Source organism: Hylobates moloch, unplaced genomic scaffold (genome assembly GCF_009828535.3).
Source record: "Hylobates moloch isolate HMO894 unplaced genomic scaffold, HMol_V3 SCAFFOLD_13, whole genome shotgun sequence".
NCBI classification, from domain to species: domain Eukaryota; kingdom Metazoa; phylum Chordata; class Mammalia; order Primates; family Hylobatidae; genus Hylobates; species Hylobates moloch.
Window position 1 is genome coordinate 9,732,050 of NW_026652288.1, and position 15,315 is coordinate 9,747,364.

General features: G+C 48.0%; 1 pseudogene; it reads left to right on the forward strand.

Moving 5' to 3' along the window:
- LOC116480541 (putative uncharacterized protein C2orf48) overlaps window positions 1-11,815 on the forward strand; it is a 72,619-nt pseudogene extending 60,804 nt beyond the window's left edge.
- Window positions 11,816-15,315: the final 3,500 nt, after the last annotated feature.

Here is a 15,315-nt window from a genome sequence, read left to right on the forward strand (position 1 = left end):
AACAGTCCAAGACAGGTTTATTTTGGAGAATAAACCTGAGAGGGGCTTCTGGCCGATTTCTGTCAGTAGCATTCTGTCTTATGGACTAAGGGTCTTTAAGGGTTTAGGGAGGGAGAGCTTATCGCAGGTTCGGAATGTTTCTGGTCAGAGGAGAGTTTGATTTCGGGGTAGGAATGTTTCTGGTCGGAGGGGGCTTTATCTCAGGGTTGGAATGTTTCTGATTGGAGATGTCATTTGTGGTTTATGGTCATGCTGACATTAGCCGTTAGGCTGATTTTTTGGGGGCTGGATTTAGGTGGTTTTTAATCAAGGGGAACTTAAAATGGTGGTGTTTATCCAAAATGGCGATGCTCCTGCTTTGTCAATCCAGACCCTATAGTTATAAAAGGATGAGGGGCGATGTGCTCTTTCTGGCTACTTCCTGCTGAGAGAGGGTTGTCGTTGTTATGGGACACTGAACGTGGTGCTGGAGTGGAAGAAGTCAATTTGTTCTGGGTAGCACTCTCTGCCTCAGAGGCCCAGAGGCAGCACCTGCTGAAACATCTAATCTTCAGCTCACAGGGCTTCAAGAAAGCACAGCTTAGGTTTTAGTGATCTCCAGCTAGAAAACAAAAAGGGAAAAAAGGAAAAGAAAAAGGAAAAATTGAAGACATTATTTTTGAGACTTGTAGCCAGAAAAATTAGAATTTAATCCAAACTGTAGAAAATAATAAAAATTGAAAAACCTCAGACAAGATTAGAATTTAACAACAGATGTGCTATAGTTTTTGAAACACAATTCTCTCTCTCCAGTTTCCCATTTTTATTAAAAGACAAATCATGGGGCCAGGTGCGGTGGCTCACGCCTGTAATCCCAGCATTTTGGGAGGCTGAGGTAGGCAGATCACAAGGTCAGGAGATCAAGACCATCCTAGCTAACACAGTGAAACCCTGTCTCTGCTAAAAATACAAAAATCAGCTAGGTGTGGTGGCAGGAGCCTGTAGTCCCAGCTACTCGGGAGGCTGAGGCAGGAGAGTGGCGTGAACTTGGATGGTGGAGCTTGCAGTGAGCTGAGATCATGCCACTGCACTCCAGCCTGGGTGACAGAGCGAGACTCAGTCTCAAAAAAAAAAAAAAAAAAAAAGACAAATCATGGTATGACTAGTTTGCTTTGTCAGATTTTTTTTTAGGTAAAGTTTCACTCTTGTCGCCCAGGCTGGAGTGCAATGGTGCAATCTCAGCTCACTGCAACCTCCACCTCCTGAGTTCAAGCGATTCTCCAGCCTTACTTCCTGAGTAGCTGGGATTACAGGCATGTGCCACCATGCCCAGCTAATTTTTGTATTTTTAGTGGAGATGAGGTCTCACCATGTTGGCCAGGCTGATCTCCAACTCCTGACCTCAGGTGATCCACCCATGTCAGCCTCCCAAAGTGCTGGGATTACAGATGTGAACCACCGCACCTGGCTGTGGCCAGATTATTTGTATAAAGTGCAGCAAGAATAATTATTTTTACATAGGCCTTTTAAATTGGCTTCAAAAAAACTGTTTCATGGAAGGAATCTGAGATAAGACCTTTTAAAAGCCAATCCCAGCCATGGAACTGCACCATCAAATACCTATGAGTTGGGTGAACTCTTCCCCTCTTGAGGCTCCAAGATAACCTGGGGTTCCTGGCCTGTGAGAAAGTGACATTTCTTTACTTACCTCAGGTCAGAAACCTGCACAGGGACTGCGCGCACAAAATATGAGGCCCACAGGGACGCGTGCACAAAATATGAGGCCCACAGGGATGCGTGCACAAAATATGAGGCCCACAGGGACCGCGCACAAAATATGAGGCCCACAGGGACCGTGTGCACAAAATATGAGGCCCACAGGGACCACGTGCACAAAATATGAGGCCCACAGGGACCGCGCACAAAATATGAGGCCCGCCATCTAAGGGCTCCACTGGCTTCACAAGTCAAGTTTGATTCCTTAAAGGAGAGCACACCATTCCAGTCAAAGCCTTGGTAAAACAACCAGTTCTACCAATTGTGTCCTGCCATAAAAGAAAACAGACTTTTGGTCGGGTGCCATGGCTCACACCTGTAATCCCAGCACTTTGGGAGCCCGAGGCGAGCAGACCACCTGATGTCAGGAGTTCAAGACCAGCCTAGCCAATGTGGCGAAACCCTGTCTCTACTAAAAAACACAAAAGTTAGCTGGGCGTGGTGGTGCATGCCTATAATCCCAGCTACTCAGGAGGCTGAGGCAGAGAGAACTGCTTGAACCTGGGAGGTGGGGGTTGCAGTGAGCCGAGATTGCACCACTGCTCTCCAGCCTGGAGGACAGAGCAAGATTCCATCTCAAAAAAAAAAAGAAAGAAAGAAAACATTTTTATTGCACCTATGCTAATAACCGTACTGCCATAATTTTAAGGATACTCACAGGTAGTTTCCAGACTCTGGAGAAAACAAGGCAGAGAGAAATAAGCATGCCTCAAATTTTGTTCGTGGGAGCACACCAAACTGTCAAAAGCTGTCAGTAGCTCAAAAGAAAAGCCTCTTTGACTCTGAAAAGCAAACAAAGGACCAGCAATATTCCGAGCAAAACATCAAAAAGATCACTCCAGTCTATTAGTTCAGTTCACGCAGTCAGTTCCCGTCCTGCCTGATATCAACGAACATTCCAGCTCTTCAAGAGTCCTGAATGTCCTTCCTCTATTCTGATGTGACAATCTCCAAAGTTATCAGAAACCTGCGTTCAAGAGCACCTGTCAGAACTTTATAGCTGATCATAGAACCAGCTTCTACAGATGACCAAAACAAGACAACAATTGTTCATGGATGACAAAAAGTTTTAGGGTGGCTGCAGTTAAAGACACAATTGCCAAGGAAATCTGTTACCTACGTGGCACACAACAATTTTAACATAACAATTATAATTATTACTGATAATGTACAGTAAAACATATCAGGATTGTAGGAGTCTCCCACAACCTTGGAACACATATCAAAAACATACCTACACAAATATAGCCCAAAGAAAGCCAAACACCATTTCGTATTTGACAATGTTTTCTGTAAAATTTTTATACCAAATAAGCCAAATTTCACCTTTACATTAGTGTACTATGAATGTTAAACCGAATTAGTAAATCCTTATAGACATATTTACTCAATTTTAATGTTTGACCACAAGGTAAGATTTTTATAGACTTTTTACAATCCTTTACAATTTTTGTTAAAGAGCAGGTTAGTGCTCTAAGAGAAACCCGCTGTGCTTTTATTTTAATAAAATTTAATTTACTGAAAAACTGGAGGATACCCCTTTTAGCCAATATGTTTACACACAGAACTGCCTCTAAAATCAGCCTTTCACAACTAGCCCAAACCTTCATTTTTATTTTATCCAACTGAAAAAAAATCCTTCAACCTTTAAAACTTGGCAAAAATCCACATTCTCATGCCTCCCTGCAATCTTTCTACCAAAAGTATATTTTACTTTTCCTACGTACCTTGCATGTAAGGACAGTGGCTTGGAATGTTGGAGCCTTTCCTTGGAATGTTCTGGGTTTCAGCACCAAATGTAAGACTTGAAGAAGGAAGAAATAAACATGAAAAGTGGCTCAACAGTTAAAGACAGATTTATTTTGGAGAATAAACCTGAGAGGGGCTTCTGGCCGATTTCTGTCAGGAGCACTCTCTCTTATAGACTAAGGGTATTTACGGGTTTAGGGAGGGAGAGCTTATCACAGGTTCAGAATGTTTCTGGTTGGAGGAGAGTTTTATTGTGGGGTGAGAAGGTTTCTGGTAGGCAGGGAAGTTATCTCAGGTTGGCATTTTTCTGGTTGGAGATAGGTTTATCTCAGGGTTGGAATGTGTCTGGTTGGAGGTGTCATTTGTGGTTTCTGATCGTGCTGACATTAGCCATTAGGCTGCTGTTTTCAGGGTGGATTTAGGTGGTTTTTAATCAAGAGGAACTTAAAATGGCAGTGTTTGTCCAAGATGGTGTTCTCCTGCTCTGTCACTGAGCTCAAGCGATCTGCCTGCCTCGGCCTCCCAAAGTGCTGGGATTACAGGCGTGAGGCACTGTTCCCAGCTGTTGGCCCATTTTCTAAAGCCACATCTTCCTCTGAGACCATCCAGAGCAACACAGATTCTCCACCTCCTCTTTTTCTAAGCTCTTGCTGCAAATGCTGGAGAAAGAACAGCGACTGTTCAGGCTGCAGCTTGGCCAAAAGGCCAGTGAGGGAGAAGTAATTACCCTGGCAATGACAAGCGTTCCATCCGTTCTTCTCCCCTGGAAATATCAGCCATCCATCAGCCAGGGCCAAACACCCACCCACATCTGGCTCAGAAAATAGTGATGCACCAGGAAGCAGCCGTTTTCAAGAGATGCCAGCCCTCTGTCAGTTTACTAGCTTATTCTCTCATTCATTCAACACTCATGTGTTTATCATACCATCCCAGGGGCGGTGTGGCTTAAGGATGGGTCTGGGGCTGGCTTGGCTGCTCCTGTTTCCTGACTGCCACCCACTAGCTGTGTGACCTCAAGCAAGCTGCTTAACCTCCCATGCCTTGGTTTCCTCAACTGTTAAGTGGGAGGTAATAATAGTGGCACCTATGCATAGATTGTTCCTGAGGGGTAAATGAATTAATACATGTGAGGGTTGGCCAGGCACGGTGGCTCACGCCTGTAATCCCAGCACTTTGGGAGGCTGAGGTGGGCAGATCACAAGGTCAGGAGTTCGAGGCCAGCCTGGCCAATATGGTGAAACCCCATCTGTCTACTAAAAATACAAAAATTAGCCAGGCCTGGTGGCGTGAGCCTGTAATTGCAGCTAGTTAGAAAGCTGAGGCAGAAGAACCTCCTGGGAGGCGGAGGTTGCAGTGAGCTGAGATTGCGCCATTGCACTCCAGCCTGGGTGACAGAGCGAGACTCTGTCTCACAAAAATACATACATACATACATACATACATACATACATGTGAAGGTCTACCAGACATGGAGTCCGGCTCCACCTTGACCAAGGAGATGGGGCTTACGGTTAAGTCAAACCCTCAGGCTCTTTCTCCAGAGAATTTGAACTCTGAGCCTTGGGCTGATGACACAAAGATTCAAATGGTGGCTGTGCTTTTCTCCCCCAAGTGCACCCCCAGAGACTGCTGGTACTTCCTGCTAGCTGGATCCCTGGAGCTGCTTGGTCCCTGTTCTAGGTGAGGCCATTCAGCAGTCCTTGTGATTTTCTGAGCATGCCTTAGCCTTCCAGCATACTCCTCTCTTCCCCTAAAATTAGCCAAGATTGGGTTTCTGTTGCTTGCATCCCAACTACCCTCATTGAGACAGAGCCCCTGTGCTTGAGACAAGCAGAAGATAGACTTCTTTCACCTGGGGCCTGGCTTCATCCAACAGCAGAGCCCAACCTCCAGGGGAGACTGACCTGTGATGGGCCTGGGAGCCCACAAAAAGGCCCCATCCAGCCTGTGGGATCAGAGGAGGCTTCTTGGAGGAGGTGATGCTGGGCGAGTGTTAAAGGATACCTAGGCATCAGCTAGGTGAAGAGAGCAGGGAAGGAGACTCCAGGGAGAGGAATGTGTGAGAAAATGGGGAGGAGAGGGAGGAACGGTTGATGGGCAGCTGCCACTCTGTCCACTGGCAGAGGAGCAGCCAAGTCTCTGATGGAGCCCACTGGAGCAGCCTACCTGGCTTCTGTGGTCGCTGGCTGTGACCCCGCCAGCTCTGCTCAGCGCTGTGCCCAGCCCTGGGTGCAGGGAAGTGCGGTTTGCTCTCAGAGGAGCCGCTAGCTGGGAGCAGCCGAGGCCATTAGGGACAGGACGCTAATGCATCGGCGCCCCATTGATTCTGCCTGGCTTTTGTGAACACGTCTGCACTGACTAATTTGTTTAATTACTCATTGCCGCATCCGTTCTCAATTGCACTATGCAGATACTTAGTCTGTGGCTGGGAGCCAAGCCTCAGGGTCCCTTTTCCTCTTCCAAGATGGGTGGCACTGAACTCTGAGGCCACGGCCCCTCCTGATGTGATCAGAGATGTCGTCATGTGCCACTAACATTGAACAGGCATCGCCAAGACCAGCCAGGTGCAGACCTTGGGTGGGTCCTATGGGGTCCTACAGGAAGCATAGGCCTGGTCCCCGGTGGTCCCCAGGAGTATGGCTCTAAAACAGCCGAGGCATAGTGTGAGCAAAGTCAAACGCAGTGGTTAGAAGCAACCCCACGTGGTCTGCTTCAAATCCAGCAAACTTTTGTTTTCAACGCCCAGCTCCCTATGGCTTCTTTGTCCTTACCGTCTCTTCAGAATCTGTCTGCTTCACCCTGAATCTTGTCTATTGTCCTGGCTAGTTCAGCTGGCGGCCAGGAGTCAGAGACCCAGAGAAATGAGGAGGGGGCGTGGAGCAGGGGCTGAGGCCTGAGCTGTGAGGGGGGCTCAGTATTGACAATTAGTGAACCGTCCCCTGGGGAGTCAGCTTGAATGGGGCCTGTGATATCTGTGGCCACTGCCCTCCGTATGTCCCACTCAGCATCCTCCCCAGGTCAGAACACGTTTTGGGGCAGAACCCAGAGTTTTCTCATCACTTTCAGACTCAAGTCCAGCTTATTGGGGATTATGAAGACTTCCACCTCATACTGGATGAATGATTCTCTTCTCCATTCCCTCTGATGCTCGTGGACACTCGGAGGTGGGGGAAGGCTCTATTCTTTTACTTTTCTGGTTCTAGTTTCTCAGGGGATGAGGCAGGAGGAGAGACATGGAAAGGGAGAGAGATACCTTCCATTTCAAGGAATATGCGGTTTGGATGTCTGAAAACGATTTATGGCAGAGATGCTGGATGGAAAACAAACACACAGTTTGAGAGGGTCCTTTTTATTTTTATTTTATTTTATTTATTTATTTTTTTGAGATGGAGTCTTGCTGTGTCACCCAGGCTAGAGTGCAATGGTGCAATCTCCGCTCACTGCAACCTCTGCCTCCTGGTTTCAAGTGATTCTCCTGCCTCAGCCTCTGGAGTAGCTGGGACTACAGGCACCCGCCACCACCCTTGGATAATTTTTGTATTTTTAGTGGGTGGAGACAAGGTTTTCACCATGTTGACCAGGCTGGTCTCGAACTCCTGACCTCATATGATCCTCCCGCCTTGGCTTCCCAAAGTTCTGGGATTACAGGCATAAGCCACTGTGCCTGGCCAAGAGAGTGTCTGGGAGGCCAAAGCGGGAGGATCATCAGGTCAGGAGATCGAGACCATCCTGGCTAACATGGTGAAACCCTGTCTCTACTAAAAATACAAAAAATTAGCCAGGCATGGTGGCGGACGCCTGTAGTTCCAGCTACTCGAGAGGCTGAGGAAGGAGAATGGCAAGAACCCGGGAGGCAGAGCTTGCAGTGAGCCAAGATCGTGCCACTGAGCTCCAGCCTAGGCAACAGAGCGAGACTCAGTCTCAAAAAAAAAAAAAAAAAAATGTTAAACACACGTCTAACCTATGACCCAGAAATTTCAGTTCTGAGTATTTATTTATGCACAAGAAATGAAAATGTATATATCTGCATAAAAAGACTTGTATAAGATTTTTCATAATAGTTGTATTCACCATAACTAAAAATATAAGCCACCTAAACATCTATTATGTGAAGGAGTACCCATGGAATGTATAGCTTGGATACTACTCAGCAATAAGAGAAGTATGAACAAGAGGTAGAATGCAGTTCAGAGACAAACACATGAGAAACACAAAAGAGAGGCAAAAAAAGGTGGCAGTGGAATGAGGAATTCTGACACATGCTTAACCGGAGTTTGAGAAGAAGATAACACAGTGAAGGGGACATGTGATAGTCAAAGGCAGGCCCCAGTCCTCAGATCAGGAACCATAACAATTCTCAGAGAGAATAAATGAACAGAAATCCATATTTAGATCCATCAGAGTGAAACTGCAGAACACCAAAGACAACAAGAAGATTTTAAAAGAAGCAAGTACAAGAGAGATTACCCTCAGCACACCAGCAACAGATTGACAGTTGACTTCACAACAGCAATAATGGAAGACACAGAGCTGGATACACAAAGGAAATTACTACAATCTAGAATCCGAAAGATTCTTGAAGGATGAGGGCAAAATAAAGCCATTTTCGGATACACAAAAGCTGAGAGCAGTCATTGCAGAGACTCTCACTAAAGGGGCTCCACACCAATGCATTTCAGGAAGAAAGAAAGAGGTTTCAGACGGAAGGTCTGTGTGCAGAGGGAATGGCCGTCTCAGAGGCGACTCAAACTCAGTATCTCCAGAACGAACTCACAATCTGCTCTCCCAGCCCCGCGCCTCCTGGGGCTTTGGCCTGTGGATGATGACCACAATCACTCGGGCCAGAAACATAGACATTATCTGGACACCCCTTCTGCCTCACCTCCCCCATATCCAATCACCCCCAGTCCTGTCATCTTTGCCTCCTAATCTCTTTCAACTCTGCCCTTTTCTCTCCATCTCCATGGCCACCCAGCTGCCACTGCATTTTGCTCACCACCTGCAACTGGCCTTCCAGCCCCTGAACCCCTCTGATCCGCTCAGCCCGCTCTCCACACTGAACCTGAGGCTCTCTCTTTGAATGGCAATCTGATAAAGTCTCCCCTCTGTTTAAAACATGAAATGGTATCCCACTACCCTGGGGATAAAAACAAAAACGTTTAAGAGGTTAGAGAGGTCTTCATGGCTCGGTCCCTGACCACCTCTCAGACTCACCTCCCACCCCAGCCTCTCTGGACTCTTTTGGCCCCTTGTGGGTGCCATCTTTTTTGCCCACATAGACTCTTATCCGTGCTGTTTTCACTATAGAGTGGGTCCTTCCCTTCTTTCTTTGTCTAATTCGTGACACTTATCGTTTAGTTCATTTGGCACTTCCTCCAGGAAGCCTGCCTTGACCTCCCTGACTATATCAGCTCTCCCCCATTAAATGTTCCCCTCGTGCCATGGTCCCCTCATCTGTGACATTGATCACATGAGCAATTTCACATTTATTCATGTAGCTAGTTATGGTCTGGATCCTCCTTTGGATTTTAAGTTCCTATAGGTAAAATCCTTCCTCTCCTTTGGCCCCTGAGATATCTCCAGGACTACCATGGACACGCAGTAAACATTCACCAGTTGTTGAATTTATGAGTGAGTGAGTGGTGCCTGCCACCCTAGAATTTCCCTTATTTGAAATTCTAGAATAAGCAGATTCACTTCTTTTTCACATCCATGTGAATTTTTGTTCTTGTATAAACGAATTGTAAGAGCCATAAGAAATAATTGGAGAAAGAAGGAATTGGGAATTGGGAAGAGAAAATAGAGAAAAACAATAGAGGCAGAGCAGGGGCTTTTTGCAGTGATGCTTGGGGAGAAGAAGGAAGCCGTAGGGACAGCAAGTGGGTAGATGGCAGGTGATTGGCCCCAGGTTATCCAGAGCAGAGCTGAGACCACCCAGTCCTAAGGGGAAGGGGCTGGGAAGGAAGCCACTCAGCTCTGCCAAGCAGAGTAAATACAGATCAACAAGAGCCTTTCCCATTTTGAAAATGTACATTGCTCTGTGTCGCTGGGACTGCAGTGAGACCCAGGAGGCAGGAATAAACAATTCTGAGTCATAAAATCATTAAGGCATCAAACATTTGGATCCATGAGCAGACACAAAAGAATATGCTTCCTATACACATGTTAAAAGCCTAACTCTTTTGACAAGGATCTCACCGAATCTCTTGGGCAGAAGGATTCTGTAATGGAAAGTAATTGCACGCCACTCATCTTTGTTAATTTAAGATGAGTAAAGGGTTATTGATTCCCTCTTTGTTTCATGAGCTGTTTTCATATTGAATTTTGGTGAACAAAAATATTTTTAATAAGGATTTCATGGGTTTACTTGGCATCTTTCTCTCCCAAGCTGCAGAGCTATAGATCCAACTGCCAGCTGGACAGACCCAACTCATCTCCAGCCATGGCCCCTCCTGATGTGAGCCTATCTCACGTTCTGGTACCACAGTCCACCCAGTGCCAAGCCAGACACGTATCACCCTGCATGCCCTCTGCAGCCCCTCACCCATCCAACAGATGCCCCATCCCTGTGCCTGCTAACTCCCTCCCTCCTCTCCAGCTCAAGGCCTCCCTCCCACGCACTGGATCCTGCCAGTTCAGACCTGTCCTGTCTCCTGCCTGCCTGGTGGCCAAATTGGCCTCCCCAGTCAGTCCCTGCTGCAGAAAGTGGTTTCTTTTTTTTTTTTTTGAGATGGCGTCTTATTCCATCGCTTAGGGCCTGGAGCACGATGGTGCAATCTTGGCTCACTGCAATCTCTGCCTCCTGGGTTCAAGCAATTCTTTTGCCTCATTCCCCCGAGTAGCTGGGATTATAGGCGTGCACCACCATGCGCGGCTAATTTTTGTATTTTTAGTAGAGGTGGGGTTTCACCATGTTGGCCAGGCTGGTCTTGAACTCCTGACCTCAAGTGATCCACTGACCTTGGCCTCCCAAAGTGCTGGGATTACCCCTGTGAGCCACCGCGCCCAGCCTGGAAAGTAGTTTCTATAGTAGAAAGCCAAGGGTGCTGCTCTCCTGCCCCACACACCTCAGCACCTCTGTGTGGCTTCCTGTGGAGTAGACACTATTGTTTTGTCTGCCCAGTCTCCTCTTTTCTTGTGGGAATATGCTTCTGGAATATTCATCTGGAAAACCCTCTCCTTTTGATAACTGTCTTTGCCTCCCTGGGACTGCAGCTGATGTGCGTGCATGCATGCGTGTGTGTGTGTGTGTGTGTGTGTGTGTGTGTGTGTGTGTGTGTGTGTTGTGTGTGTGTGTGTGTGTGTGTGTGTGTGTGTGTGTGTGTGTGTGTTGGGATCGGCTTCCAAATCTTCCTACTGGGGGAATGCCCATTATCCATTAGATGCCACTCAATGGGAGGCGGTGCCCCACCCATCCATGGAGACCTAAGGGGCTTAATAGACCCTCCCTGCATAGCCAGAGACAGATACAATCTGGGACCAGTGAATCGGTGCTTTGACTGCTCTCACGGTAGCTGAGAGCTTATTCCCAGAATGGCGAAGGTGGCAAAGAGTCCCCGTAGCTGGTATTGTTGGCTGCCATCACCCCTTTTATCCAGGGACACAGCTGAAATCTGTGCCACTTGGCTCTGCTGGCTAGGTGGGATAAATCTGCCCCAGGTTCCGTGCTGTCCCCATTCCTGCTCCTGCTGCCCGGCAGCCCGGAATCCTTCTCCAGACTTCCTGTAACTCTCTCCCCAAGCCAATGCCCTCCCTCGGGTGAACAAGGGCCCCTCTTCGTGGCCCATGGTGCCTGGCTTGCCTTGGCCCCGGTCCTCCTCCCTGTGCTGAAATCATCTCTCTGTGGATCTTTCTCCCTCATGGACTCCAACCTCCTTGTGGGCAGGGACCAGCCCTTGGCCACGTTCCGGCTCCCTAGTGCCCAGTATGTGTTTGATGAATTTGGGGGCATGGGTTGGATGATCTCAGTTCAGTTGCCAAATCTTTCTTTCCCGTCCAATCAGTCTTCCAGGATCTCAACCGGTTCTCTCACTGCAGAGTCTGGAGAAGCCCAGCCCTCAGTGTGAAGTGAGAACCACCGTGGTGCTCACAGCAAGACACCCAGAGTCCCTTCCAGGCAGGGACACCCCTGGAGCGACCCTGTTTCAGTATGAAGTTATCTGGGTGGAAACTCACCAAGCATGCACAGAGGGCGCTGGGCTCCAAGCTTCGGCATATCCTTTCACTGAATTCCACACAGCCTTGCTGAGCAGGTGGGCCCACCATTCTCAGACCCCCAGGGCCCCACAGACAGCAGATGTGCTGCTTTTAACCACACCCACTGCCTCTCATGCCGGAGTGGGGGAAATGGAACCCGCAAAGCGTGTAGGCCAGGGAGGGTGGGAAACTGGGGTGATGTGAGCCCATGGGATGGAGCACTGTGGACTGAATGCCTGTGTCCCTGGGATTCATATGTTGAACCCCTAACTCCCAATGTGATGGTGTCAGGAGGTGGAGCCTTTGGGCGGTGGTTAGGCCATGAGGGTGGAGACCCATGCTGGAGTTGGTGCCTTTATGGTCCTCCCATGTGAGGACAGAGGGCAGCCATCTACAAGCCAGGAAGAGAGGTGTCACCAGACACCAAACCTGCCGGCACTTTGCTGTGAGATTTCCAGCCCCCAGAGCTGTGAGAAATAAATTTCTGTTGTTTAAGACACTCAATATTTTGTTACAGTAGCCCGAGCTGACTGAGCAGATATTCATATGGAAAGTGAACTTTGATCTCTACTTCATGCCATACATAAAAGCCAATTCCAGATTGACTGTAGATACAGATTGGCAAAGCAAAACAGTACAGTTTCCAGAAAGAAACAGGAAAATGTCTTCATGCAGTGGTCAAATATTTCCTAGAGAGGACACAAAAAGCACTAACTACAAAATAAACAATGATAAATTGGACTGCATTAAAATTAAGAACATCTGTTTAACAAAAGACCCCATGAAGAGCGTGAGAAGCCAGAGCACAGAGTGGGAGGAGAAATCTGACCTGAGATGGGAAATTAGAATATGAAGAACTCCTTCAAGTCAGCAAGAAGACAGGCAAGCCAAGAGCAGGATGGGCAAACGACCTCAACAGACACTTTACAAAAGCGATATCCAGGCCAGGTGCAGTGGCTCATGCCTGTAATCCCAGCACTTTGGGAGGCCGAGGCTGGTGGATCACCTGGGATCAGGAGTCCAAGATCAGCCTGGGATCAGGAGTCCAAGATCAGCCTGGTCAACATGTCGAAATGCCGTCTCTACTAAAAATACAAAAATTTGCTGGGCTTGGTGGCGTGCGCTTGTAATCCCAGCTACATGGGAAGTGGAGGTGGGAGAATTTCTTGAACCCGGGAGGCAGACGTTGCAGTGAGCTGAGATCGTGCCACTGCACTCCAGCCTGGGGGACAGAGTGAGACTCTGTATCAAAAAAAAAAAAAAAAAAAAAGATATACACATAAGAGAATATTCAACTTTATTAATCACTGGGGAAATACAAATTAAAGCCAAAGTGAAACAACACTCCTTACCCCTAGGAATGGCTAAAGTTAAAAAGATGGGAATACCCATGACAGGAGGGATTTGAAACAACTGCAACTCCCATACGCTGCTGGTAGGAAGTAGGAGGCAGGCCTCCACTCCAGGGGAGGGGCTCAGATGCCACACACCAAATTGAGGACTAGCTAGAAAAGGGATGGCTGGAAGCAGCTTTCCATAAGACACACCCACAAATGTGCCACGTCAGTTTACCATTGCCATGGCAACACCCAGAAGTTAATGCCCCTTTCCATGTCAAAGACCCGATGACCCAGAAGCTACCATCCTTTTCCTAGAAATTTCTGAATAATCCATCTCTTAATTTGCATGTAATTAAAAGTGGCAATCAATCTGACTGCACGCTGCCTCTGAGCTGCTGCTCTGGGCACACTGCCTATGGGGTAACCCTGCCCCACAGGGAGCAGCCCTTCTGCTGCTGCTGTGCATGGCCACTTCAATAAAAGCTGCTAACTTCACTGGCTCACCCTTACCTTCTTTCTTGGGTGAAGCCACAAACCCTCCTGGGGTAAGACCCAATTTTGGGGCTTGCCTGCCCTGCATCAGTGGGAGTTTCTGGCAGTATAAGTTAAGCTGGATACAAGTGTCCTCCATGGTGTGACTTCTAGGCAGCATATAATCAATTAAAATGCATACATAAGTTACCAAAAGACATGTACAAGAATGTTCCTAGCAGCCTATTCATAACAGCCAGAACTGGGAGTACTCTGGATGTTACCAAGAGGAGAATGGGTAAGTCGATTGTGGTATATTCATGTAATGGAATACTCCACAATGAGAGCAAACGAACCACACCTTCATGCAACAGTGTGGATGGCAATTCGAGTTCAAAAACAGGCACCATTAGTTGGTCATATTAGAAATAAATCTATGCTGGCCAGGCATGGTGGCTCACAACTGTAATCCCAGCACTTTGGAAGGCCGAGGCAGGTGGATCACTTGAGTCCAAGAGTTTGAGATCAGTCTGGGCAACGTGAGGAAACCCTGTGTCTACAAAAATACAAAAATTAGCTAGGCATAGTGGCACATGCCTGTAGTCCCAGGGAGGGAGGCTGAGGTGGGAGGATCGCTTGAGCCCGGGAGGTGGAGGTTGCAGTGAGCGAAGATTGTGTCACTGCGCTCCAGCCTGGGTGACAGAGTGAGAACCTGTCAGAAAAGAAAGAAAGAGAAGAAGAAACGAAGGAAGGAAGGAAAAGAAAAGAAAAGGAAAAAAGAAAGAAAGAAAAGAAGAAACAAAGGAAGGAAAAGAAAAGAAAAGGAAAAAAGAAAGAAAAAAGAAAGGAAGGAAAGAGAGGGAAGGAAGGAAGCAAAGAAGGAAGGGAGGGAGGGGAGGGGAGGGGAGGGGAAGAAGGGGAGGGGAGGGGAGGGGAAGGGAGGGAGGGGAGGGAAAAGATAAGAAAGGAAAAGAAAAGACATAAGGTTGTGTTGGCCGGGGGCAGTGGCTCACGTCTGTAATCCCAGCACTTTGGGAGGCTGAGGTGGGCGGATTGCTTGAGCCCAGGAGTTTGAGACCAGCCTGGGCAACATAGTGGGGCCTCGTCTCTACAAAAAAGAGAAGAATTAGCCAGGTGTGGTGGCAGGTGCCTGCAGTCTCAGCTTACTCGAGAGGCTGAGGTGGGAGGACCGCTTGAACCTGAAACGCGGAGGTTGCAGGGAGCTGAGATCGTGCCACTGCACTCCAGCCTGGGGGACAGAGTGAGACCTTGTCTCAAAAAGAAGGCTGTGTTTACCCTTGGAAGGTCACGAGGGAGGGAGGCTTCTAGGGGTTCCAGCAATGTTTTATTTTTTGATCCAAGTTCTGGTTCTCAAGCATGCTCACTTTGTGAAAATTTACTGGGTGGAACTGTGGGGAAAAGAAAGAGAGATCAGATTGTTACTGTGTCTGTGTAGAAAGAAGTAGACATAAGAGGCTCCATTTTGTTCTTGTTGCCCAGGCTGGAGTGCAATGGCGCGATCTCGGCTCACTGCAACCAATACAAAAAAATTAGCCGGGCGCGGTAGCTCACGCCTGTAATCCCAGCACTTTGGGAGGCCGAGGTGGGCGGATCACCTGAGGTCGGGAGTTTGAGACCAGCGTGACCCACACGGAGAAACCCCATCTCTACTAAAAATACAAAATTAGCCGGGCGTGGTGGCGCATGCCTGTAATCCCAGCTACTTGGGAAGGCTGAGCCAGGAGAATTGCTTGAACCTGGGAGGTGGAGGTTGCAGTGAGCCAAGATCACGCCATTGCACTTC